The following is a 12,532-nucleotide window of genomic DNA, read 5'->3' as shown; positions in this document are numbered from 1 at the left end:
TCTGTATCATAGGGTATAGTTCTATGAACTAGTCAGCTCCTATCAATCATTTAACTAGTATAAATGGTAGTCAATAAAACTTCATTCATTCATTAACCTACCCAAATGGCATTTGTTGAACTCCTATTTTGTTTTGGGTGCTGTTGCAGATATTGGGTAGAATGAATAACATGTAATACTTATCTTCAGGGAGTTCTCACTTTATCATGGGAAGTAGATTTACTAATGATCTATCTCATGTCATAAGTATTATAATTATTTCCTGAACATGGTGTCACTAAGACTTAGAGTGGAAGGAGAAATATTGTCTGTTATAGGTGGAGAAAGACTACAGATACGAGGCCACATTTGTATTGTTTCTTGAAGAATGAATAGGAATTTTCTAGGTGGTTAAAGTGAAGACATTGAGAAAATATTATGAGGTAAATTTCATATGATTCATGTATTGTTTATTTAAGTTCTATCTTTTAGAAATTTAGATAACTAGAAATCTCTATGCTTGGACTACACCAAGTGTTCTTAGTGTTCTGCAGAAATACCTCCACTGGGTTGGTTTAATATGGTGGTTACAGATTTCTTCCAAGAAATTGCTATATAAAGAACATGGCTGCATTACTTGTAAAATATTCTTGATTGGTATCACATATTGACTTTTCAATCTGAACAGTGTTTAGCAAACCTCTTCTTCACCCTCTCCCTAAGTAATTATCTTTTCTTGGTGTTAAACTGTTTTAACCCTTTGTCATCTTTCTTAATTAAGATCCATGCACTTCCTCTTTAATCTCTCTTTTCACAGATAAAAGAAATCTTATCAGATGTGGAAACTCTCAAAATCTCTCTCCTTGAACTACTAACTAAGTTTTCTTTATCTTCATTTATCTTTCGCACTTTCAAAGACTAATTTTTCCAAAAGAGCCTTCTAATCATTTACTTACTAACTCAGTTTTGTGATTTCATGTGATCAAATATTGCCTCTCTCCTAAAATCTCTTTCTAACCAGTGCCCTTCAACTTATGAAGATGCTTAAGTCTTTTTATTGGCAAACAAAAGGAAAAAAAAGGTCTTCTTTCAACTTTGACTTTTCCTGTTTACCTTTTTTCATTTTAGATAATGCATAAGAAGCAAAAACAAAACAAAACTGAGTAACAGGTCACATGGCCAAGTCATACTTCAATTAAGTGCTGGGGAATGCTGGATACTTCCACGGCTCTAAATACGAATTCTGAACTATCTTTATACATTTACGTCCTTACTTGAGACTGAAAGTTCTGAGTGGAATATCTAGTGGCCTGAACTGGGCCACTTGTCTCAATAAACCCTGGCTGCTTTTTACCTTATTTACTGGAAACATGACCCTTTGCTCCTCACATAAAGCAGGATTTCCCTTCAAACAAACAAAAAAGTGCTTTAGATGTTGAGCAGAAAAATAAAAATGTCCTGTCCCTTCTACTGTCATGATCACTCTGTAATCTTGTTACCACTATCCACTCCCTTCTTGAAATCTTTTCTTTACTTGACTTTTACATACCTCTTCTGTTTTTCTGATCTTGGTGTCTCCCTATTCCCAATAGATTAGATAAAATATTTAACATGGTATTTATTGTTCTTTATAATGATGGTCCTTTGGATTTTGAGCATTACCTTCCCCTTTCCCTTCCAACTCCCTATACTGCCATTGATAACGTTGGTTTTTGATACAACTAGTTACTTGTAAGTCCTTCAGCATACCTTTACTTGGAGACATCTGGAAAAGCCTTTTTTCCTTTTCATATTCTTTAAATTTCAGATCAATTGTGTGAAACACTCCAGGGTTATCTCTGAGCAGAATTAATCTCCCTCCTCTGCCTTTCCTTGATACTTTATCTAATCAGTTTGTGATTCTCTGACAAACAGATTTTTCAAAGGAAGACCATATCATATTCATAAGTAGCACAATGTTAATAAAATGAATTTTTTAAAAAGTTTATTTTTGAGATAAAGAGAGAGAGAATGGGGGAGGGGCAGAGAGAGAGAGAGGGAGACATGGAATTCGAAGTAGGTTCCAGGCTCCAGGCTCTGAGCTGACCGCACAGAGCCCAACACAGGTCTTGAACTCACAAACTGAGAGATCATGACCTGAGCTGAAGTCAGATGCTTAACTGATTGAGCCACCCAGACGCCCCTAGTTAAATGAACTTTGAATCTTAAATTCTTTTTGGACACATCCTGGGTTAAACTGTGTGGTAATAAAAACAAGATTACAGTAACTGTTATTCCTTATCATCCAGGTTTTCAATTATTTAAAGTATCATTGTTTTCATTTACCATGCATAATTAAAATATTCTTGAAGTATCTTTCTCTCAAAGATCTGGACACACTTCAACAAACAAAATTGGAGTCTTCTGTTGTGCTGAGGAGAGCACTATGGTAAAATAGGGAGAAGAACATCTTTCTATTGTGCTTTTATTATTTTCCAGGACAGAATAGTCCTTAGGCTGCCAATAGCCTAATGTGATTGCTGGCATAAAGTTTGGTAGTGTCTTTTCAAAACCAGTATAGCAAAATCCTGGATGGGCAGCACTCCAGGAGCTGCTATAAAAGCCCCTAAATTGCCACTCATACATAACTTTCAATGTTGTGCTGACATGTGCTGGCTATGGTTTGCCTCTTTGTAGACTGTGTAGTAATCTGGAGATGAACAGAATGTCTTTCTATTATTCTGGAATACTCTACCAATTACACAATTTCCACATCTCAAATAGGCAGCAGGATTAGACCAGCAATAGCACGAACATTCATGTTAAGTAGGCGAATGCCATGCTATTCTTAACCAGGTTCTCTATCAAATATGCCCTGAGCCCAGAGGAGATATTTTCTGATGTTTGTTAATCATTTTTAGACAATAAATTGCCAAGTAGTTTTGAGTGAGGTAGTGTACCATATACAGTATATAATGTTTACTGTTGGATGAGGAAATATCTATGAACAGGTAGAGTAGTGTACTATCCACAAAAGAAACTATATGAAAATGATCTGTAAACCAGTAGTAAATGAACTTTAAATAAATCTTTGTCATTAAGTTCAGGCTCTAAGGTAATGATACTGGTGTAATTAAATCTGTGAATAATGTAGATTTCTGAAAAGTCATTCATAAAACACATTTCTATGTGATTCATACATTTGTATAGCATTCCAGTTTTAGAAATATGGACCTGAAGGCATATAACCTCTTCATGAAGAAAGGGAAAGAAAAGAAAAAAAGAGAGAGAGAGAGAGAGAGAGAGAGAGAGAGAGAGAGATCAGAATGATCTAGCAAAATAAAAACACAAGCAAAAATGTTAAGGGTGACAGGCTCCAACCAGCAAACCTGGAGGTGGACATAAACTTTATTTGCTCAATTTGGCAATGGTGGAAGAAAGCACAAAATGGAAGTTGGAGAATGGCTGTCCAGCAATGGCAGCTGGCAGAGTTCTGGTTTGAACCCTTGGCATTACAATTCTCTGCTGTTTAAATTCTGCAAGTTCAAATTTTTAGAGAAAATACTCCCTTTTATGATTCTTTGAAAATCTTTTACCCTCATGAAGAAATATATACAATAGCTTTAATAATTTTTGTTTCATAGATAGCCAGTGGTTTCAAACATTAATCATGCAATGAATGAGTCATGCAAGCCTAAAACAAAGAATAAGGTCACAACCAGGAAAACCTCTAATGATAATGATCAGAAACACATTTCTATCCATTGATTGAGTTAAACTTTTAAGATAGCACTTTGTAAAACTGAAGTTAGTTTTGTTTCTATATTGTTTTTTAAAATGGTTTGTCAGGAAAAATTGTGAAAGACTGAAATGGACAAAAACCAAAATTTTTGGATCTTCAGTGTTTTCTTCTAGGTTATTTCTGCCATTCATGGTCTTTGGACTATTTTATGACTCTATAAAGTTGCATAATTAAAATACTATGCAAATGATTATTGTCCATAGAAGTACAGATTATGTCCCCCGGAAAGGTGGTTGATTATTGCCCTGTAGGTATTAACTAGTTTTGCATCTATGAAGCAAATTCATTTCAGCATTCCTTATGGTTTACATCTAAATGTGGTTCTTTCAGTTTCCCTTTTGTATCATTTGTAACATCTTATTGGTTTCCTAATTTAAGTAGTTAAATAAAATCTTTAGCACATGTGTTCTTTTAATATTTGTATGTATTTAGCTTCTTAAAAATTATCTTCAACTGGTTATACTTATGATATTCCTAAAAATAGTTTAATATTCAGTGGTGGTATGGTTCTCTTCCTCTGTCCCTTTGTCTCATTCCCTCTCCCATATCCTCTCCCTGTTTTTTCTTTCTTTCCTTTAGTATTTATTTATTGGGTGCATGCTGTATGCCAGGCATCTTAAGAGGCACTGGGTATGCAGAATCCAACTCAAAATTGTCTATAACTTTTACCTTTTTTATTATAATCTAAAATAGAGGACAAATAAGACCATGTGAGATAATAAAAAGAATAAGATCTATGGGTTTAAAATAGACTTAATTTAAATTTGGGTTCTACTTATTTCCTACTCTGACTTTTGGCAAATCATTTACCTTTTCTGAACTTTGTTTCCTTCATTTTAAAAATATGGAAACCAATTGACAATAAACTATTAAAAATTGGTTATACTAATACCAACTTATTAATAAATAAGAAATCTAAAATACTCAAAGTCTTGATTCAGTACCCAGATCAATGAGTCACTTAAGCCTAAAACAAAGAAAAAGTTCATGGTCAGGAAAACCTCCACAATGTTAAGAGCCATGCATATGATTAAGGGGACTAATAATGTTAAGTATGATTATAAGAATGACCCTTTTGCAGAAAGCATAATATTAGTCTACCTGAACAATTACAGTCAAAATTGTGAAAGCCAGAATTGCTCTGTCCAGTCCCTACAAGCGGATGCTCCCCTTCTTGTCTCTTTGTGCCTACAGTATTTCTTTACCCAGTTAATGCTCAATCTTCCTTCTATCATTTTTCGCTCCAACTCTGCTTGTCAGTTTTCCCTTAGCAGCCAGACATGTTTGCACCCTTCTTTACAATCTTACTGGGTAGTTTAAAATTTTAAGTTATTTACAATCCAAATGAATATTTAATGGAATATTTATTATGTACCTTCCAGTTGCCATTTTTCTATTACTGCAGTGACACTGAAGGATGGTAAAGATGCAAATGCCTATTTCTTGTGAGTTTAATCTAAGCGTCTTCTGTCCTGATATATCTTATCATTTTGTTTGGTAATTAGACTATTTTGATGATGCTGTAAAATTCATCTCAGCTGTAAAGGGAAAAGTCATTATTTATCATTAGAGGGTAGGGAATATGCTCATTTTTCACTGCCCTTACCTGGGCAGCAAGGACAGAATGATGCAATTTCAACTTGGAGGCCTGCGCTTGATGTGATTCTGGGATGGAACAAATAGCCATGAAATTAATCTGAGAATGTTCAATCATTCTCTTGCCAGGGCTTGGCTGGCTTCATCTTGGTATATGAAGTATAGCTTTCCAGGCTCTCAGCTCCCTCTGAGCATGAGCGAAGCAGAAGAAGATTTGTCCCTGTTACATATTGTCCTATAAAGAGTGAGGATTGGGACCAAAAGGAAACAAGTTAATGAGGGGGTAAATGTCTTTTGAAACTAAGGGACTATAAATAGTACAGTTCTGGCAGTATTGTATTTATGAAGCAATGCTGTTACCTAATGTGAATTGGGAAAGAACTTGTGTAAGTGTAGTCTAGGAAAAGGAAAAAACAAGACTTAACTCAGAGATTTTATATTATAAAAAAATGGAAAAAAAAACTAAGTGTGGATGGAGGTCACTAGTTTTCAGGAAAGGACAATCTCACTTTCTATTCACTCATTCAACTAATATTTACTGAGCTCCAACTAAATACCAGACACTCTTTTGAGAAATAAACATTATTCTTGAATTTGGTAGGTTTAGAGAAAAACTTCAATCACATTCTAAGAGGGTTAACTCATTGATTATATAATTTATACATAATTAACCCTTTGATTATTTTGTTGAATTTTGTATTTTCCTCTAAGTTTAAACATAGTTTTCCTTCTTCCTTAGGGAAAATGATTTATTAAATTACCATGTAGTCAATGTACTGTTGCTGCAGAATTTACCTTTGTTTATAACTGATATAAATAACATCCTTGATAACAACAGAAGAAGCCTCAAAGAACAGAGAGATAGTTCAATACAAGTTGTGAAGTGATTAGCATCTTCCTTAGAGATGCACAGGGATCTCCTAGAAAGGTATCCTTGCCTGTCTGTGGTTAAATGAGGAGGGATTGTGTTGATCTGCTTCTGACATAAACTCTATGATTTACATAAAAATCTTTATGAAAAGTCTGTAATTACTGTTTTACTTGGTATTGCAGTGGTTTATTATACTTCTTGATGTTAAGTACATCATCAGTATTTTATGTCATTTAAATGGATGACTACATGTCAAGCATTGGAAATAAGATCTGGGACTTTGTAAACATGCATGACCTTGTCATTACTGGAGTTTTTAGATACCTGTAATCTCAGTTTCATGCATCCCACTCTCTGCTCAGTTCTTCCTCTTTTTTGGGAATATTCTATCAAATTATTTGAATTTAACTTTCTTTCAGCCCCATTTGGAAGATAGTCCTTTGATCTTAACACTTTTTCACTGTCCCTTACTCCTTCATGATGTCACTTATCTTTTTACCCAGATTAATTGCTATTTTCATTCATTAATACCTCTCCCACTAATATATAGTTAATTCTCTTATCCTTTTCTCTGTCATATATTTTTATGAAACTCTTATTACTGGTTAAATCTGGCATAGGGTTGTTTGCTCCAATGTAGATGAACAGGGCAGGAAAAAACCAAAAGGGCATGGTCGACAGCTTTAGTTTGAAATTCATGATACAAACCTCTAATCCTGTCAATCACTGTACTTTCTGATGCATTCACTTTCTCACTTCCTTAGTTAACTGTCTTCTATCATCTTCTTTTTCCTCCTTCCTCTTTAGAGACAAAAGTCTCTAAACCTTGTAACCATCTTTATTCTCAATTGTTGACCTTCAGAAGATGGCTTTCAAAATTTCCCACAATCAGATTTAACCACTTGTCTGTTTAACCACCATTTCTTTACTCATATACTTTGCCTGACACTTGCCATTATAGAGGAACCGTCTCACTTGTATCTAAAGATGGCCATCTCTATCTGTGGGCTAGATTCCATTATTTATTCCTACACAAGGACATGGTCCCAGCAATTTTCTCCTCCTTCTTCCATGTGAACAATTTTCTCCTCTTTATCTGATCATTCCTATCAACATAAACATATTGTTTTTGTCCCATTTAAATGAGAAACTCTTGGCCTCACCTTTTTTTTTCCTTTTGTAGCAAATCTCCTAGCAAGAATTTTATATCCTTTTGTCATTTATTCTCAGTCATTCTTAAACTGAAGTCAGTTGGCTTTTGCCCCCAATCACTTTACCAAAACTGTTCTTGCCATGATCCAAATAACCTTCAAATTATTGACACTTCTCAGTCTCTACTTAACTTGAACCATCAGCTGTTTTTGATAGACTTGGATCATTTTTGTCCCTTAAATTGCTTTCTTCACTTCTTGCTTACAATACCACATTTTCTTGGTTTTTCTATTACCTCTTATTTTTCTCCAAATTTCTTGTCACCTTCTAATATATGTAATATGTAATTTAGTTAATTTTTTTTTCTATCTCATCAATGATCCTTGGAACATGAACTCCATGAATGGGGTTTTATTTTGGTCTATATTTTTAATATTAAATCTTCAACACCTATAGTGGTGCGCTTGGCACCAGTAGATGCTGAATAAATATTCATTATGTATACAAGTAGCATTAGCAGTATTATTATTTTTATGTCATCCAAAGAAGTACAAATACTATATTTTTAAATTTAAAAAATTTTTAAGCTTTGTTTGCTTATTTTGAGAGAGAGTATGAGCAGGGAAGGGGCAGAGAGAGAGGGAAAGAGAGAATCCCAAGCAGACCCTGCACTATCAGAGCAGAATCTAATGCAAGGCTTGGATCCCATGAAATGTGAGATCATGACCTGGGCCAAAATCAAGAGTCAGAAGCTCAACTGACTGAGCCACCCACACACCCCAAGAATATTTTTGATGAATTAATTAGCATAGGATTTAAATTTAAACATATTTTCTCTAGTGAGTGATAGGTATTTCTAGGTTGTTTTATATGAGGAGTGAGGATTAATGTATTGGATTTGAAAACTCCCAATATTTCCATTACTAAGAGTTTATGAAATTGGTATACACTGTGTTAATATATCATTCTAGATAAAAGTTAAATTGGAAGAATAAACATTGAAAGAACACTTTGTGCTCTTTTATTTTATTTTCCATAATATTATCAAAGAGATGTTTCTAAAACATAAAACTGCCTCTATCTTGTATTTGATGTAAAGTATTTCTGTTACTCATAATTACCTAGAATAGAAGATAACATTCCTCAGGGTCTAATGTTCACTTGTATTTCCAGTTTTACCACTTCACCTTTGCTTCAAATATCAGTCTACTTGTACTTTCTGGAATATTCCAGTCTTTCATTTATGTTTTAAAATTCTTTCTGGAAATTCTAGCTTTCTTCTATCAGCAGCATTTTATAAAGCTCACCTCAAATGTTTTATTTCTTCTAGACACAGTCATTGATTTGCTCAGCAGTTAGTCCTTGGTTTTCATAACACTTTATATCTCTGTTCACACTTATCACATTATAATATTGTTTTATGTGTTTTTTTCCCCCCGATATATTGAATTTGTTGAGGTCAGGGTTAATCAGTAATCCATTTTTTCATCTTTTAAATTTTGAGGTGTAATTAAGACTTACAGAAGACTTGCTATTTTACCTAGTTTCTTCTTTATAGTAACATGTTATAAAACCATAGAATATTTAAGAAATTAATCTTGGTAAAATATTATTAACTACATAATTTGAATTTCATCTAGTGTTTCACCAATGTTCTTTTTTGTCATCTAAGATACAATCCATTATTTAGTTATCATGTTTCTTTATTCTTTCAGTTGTGACGATTTTTCAGTTTTTCCTTGTCTTTCAAGACTTCGGCACTTTTGAAGACTACTGGTCAGTTACTCTGCAGAATGTCTGCCAATTTGGGTTTGTCTGATGATTTCTCATAAGTAGATTGGGTTATACATTATTGGGAAGGATGCCATAGAGGTAATATACCCCTCTCAGTGCATTTTAATGGTGGTTTCACAATGTTAACATGTATTAGAAGTGATATTAACCTTGGTTAAGTGCAATCTGCTGGGATATTCTAAACATTACTATTTTCCCCTTTGTAATTTATAAATATTGTGGGGGAGTTCTTTTGAAACCATGCAGATATTTGATTTCTCTTAAATTTTGCTCACTAATTACTATCAGTGGATCTTTCCTGAAAACAAACCACAAAATATTGTGGTTTTCTAATGGTGATTTTGTATTTCTATATTTCTTTTCTTAAAAATGTTTATTTATTTTGAGAGAGAGAGAGAGAGTGAGCAAGTGAGCAGGGGACAGGCAGAGAGGGGGGGAGAGAGAATCCTAAACAGCACAGAGCCTGTCACAGGGCTTGAACCCTCAAACCAGGAGATCATGACCTGTACTGAAACCAAGATTCACTCAACTGACTAAGCTACCCAGGCGCCCCTGTTCTTTGTATATTTCTTAACTGAAATCATTGTGTAAGAAGAGTTGTTCTTTATCTGCCATTTATTTATTCAGTTATTTAGTTTATCAGTATAAACTACTGGATTTTTAAAAAATCATTGGGTTATGTCCAATACTCTTATTATACATTTTATTTTTCAAATTGTTCCAAATTTGGTTACTGAGAGCTCTTTTAGGTTGACTCATTTATACTGGTTAATGCATGACACATATTTATGTTTGTTTCTACATTTGTACATCTCTCTGTATGTTTGTGCTTTTGTAAAGCTGTAACTCCATATTGATAGGTCTGATTTCAGTCCTACCCCACAGTTACTTAGCCTTCGCTCCTTATTTTTATTTTTATTTATTTTATTTTATTAAAAAATTTTTTTTAATGTTTTTTAATTTATTTTTGATACAGAGAGAGACAGAGCATGAGAGGGGGAGGGGCAGAGAGAGAGGGAAACACAGAACCCGAAGCAGCCTCCAGGCTCTGAGCTAGCTGTCAGCACAGAGCCTGACGTGGGGCTCGAACCCACGAACGTGAGATCTGACCTGAGCCGAAGTCAGAGGCTTAACCGACTGAGCCACCCAGACGCCCCCGCTCCTTATTTTTAATGTCTTTAGTTCAACGGTTAGAAACATGCCTCTTCTATATATTTACTTATTTGTTCAACTCTCATATACAAGTAAAGTGTTTTGAGAATTGGTAACACATAGCCTTATAAACAAATTTACTATTACGGGCTGGTGTTTGAGTATAGTTTCTTTTGCCTTTAGCTTTACAATATCCTGTAAAAATGATGTTTTCCAAAATTATTTAGCACCCTTTTCCCCCAATTCTCTTTGAGGTTATGAAATTTGTAACAGTTAGATTCATTTCAATCTGGATTCCATCTTTCCCTTGACATCCTACTTTCAAATATTACACTTTGATGTCTTCATTCTTTGTGCTTTGTTGTCTGCATTTTACATTTACATATGCCACAAACACAAAATACATTGCAGCTATTTTTGTTTTGGACAATCACATTTTTTAGAATAATTAAAAGTAAGAAAAATATTTTACTTCTATTTTGTTACCAGCGTTCTTATCTTCATTTTTTTGTGTAGATCCCATATTCAGTGTGACATCATGATCATTCTACCTGGAGAACTTATACATAAAAATAGGTGGAAGGGTACAATTAGTCCCCATGTATTTATCATGTAGCTTCCACAGCTGCCAGTCTTTTGCCAGTCTCTAACCTCTTTCCTTCATTTATTTCCTCCCATTTAGATCAGGTGCTTTTTCTTTATGACTAGTATATAAATATTATAAATATTTCCCTATAAATCTCTCTTCTTTTGGCCCCATTCACGAGAATAACCTACTTGCTGACACTTGACTGTAATAGATTTAGGTAACATTTTAACCATATATGGTCTATAAAATGTAGCATATTCACTGTTGTTAGTGTAAAAAATGAATTTAGCTCTTTGATTTCTGAACCCATTGACAAACCATGATGGTTCCATGTAGCCTTACCAAACATTTGGAATACTAAAATGTGAATATTTGTGACCTGTGAGTTTGTGTTAATTATAGGACAAAGCAGTTTTATTGTGTATCTGTGTTTTTCTGAGATCAAATCATTTAAAATTTAAGTTCAGTTTTAAATTGCTATTTTGCTTCAATTTCCATGAAACATAAAATTTTAAAACTCTTGCAAATTAGTACTTCATGTACAATTAAGAGTATGACAGGTGTACCTGTAATTTATGCTAAACACCTTAGATAAGAAGTCAGAAGATAACATTTAAAAAGAGACCTTTGAGGAGCACTGAGATGGCTCAGTTGGTTGAATATCTGACTCTTGTTTTTGGCTCAGGTCATGATCTCATGGTCTGTGAGATTGAACCTGCCCTGGGATCCATGCTTTTAGCGCATATTGCCTGGGATTCCTTCCCTCCCCCCTGAAAATACATAAACATCAAAAAATGGTGAGGGACATTTGTAACCATCTTCTTAAATTAATAAGTTATTAATGTCTTTGCATTTGAAATCACTATTGCAAAAATATGTTTTAATTGGAAAATTTAAAACAATTTCTCAATATTAGAATAAAGTCATTTGATATTAGTCATTTATCCATTTATTAATGTAATATGCATTTATTGAGTAGAACTGTATGTCAGCCATTGGAAAATAAAAATATGATACTCTGTGGTCAAGGAGCTTATAATTTAGGGTGTAAACAGTTTAAGAACGGGAAGTTTGTCAGCTGAAGATAGGAGAAGGGGGGGCACCTGGGTGGCTCAGTCGGTTGAGCATCTGACTTCAGCTCAGGTCAAGATCTCACAGTTTCTGGGTTCAAGCCCTGTGTAGGACTCGGTGCTGACAGCTCAGAGCCTGGAGCCAGCTTCAGATTCTGTGTCTCCCTCTCTCTCTGCCCTTCCCCACTCATACTCTGTCTCTCTCTGTCTCATAAATAAACAAACATTAAGAAAAAAATTTGAAGATGGGAGAAAGGCATTCCAGATAATAGGCATGGCTTAGAGAAATCAAAGATGTCAGAATTTTCAGAAAACATAAGTAAATACCTGAGAACAGGAACTATGTTTAGTAACTCACTGTTGTATCCTTAACACATAATGTAACATTATAGCTGTTCAATAAATATTTCCTAAATTGATTGATAAATACAGTAGCAGATAAAGTTGTAAACCTCTTCTAAATGGTTTTATAGCCCAATGTTCATTGAAATGTATTCTATGGAACACTAATTCTATGGAAAAATAAGAGTTATTAAACGATCAACCAA

The sequence above is a fragment of the Suricata suricatta genome, chromosome 8 (assembly GCF_006229205.1).
Source record: "Suricata suricatta isolate VVHF042 chromosome 8, meerkat_22Aug2017_6uvM2_HiC, whole genome shotgun sequence".
Classification (NCBI taxonomy): Eukaryota; Metazoa; Chordata; class Mammalia; order Carnivora; family Herpestidae; genus Suricata; species Suricata suricatta.
This window is presented reverse-complemented; position numbering follows the sequence as displayed.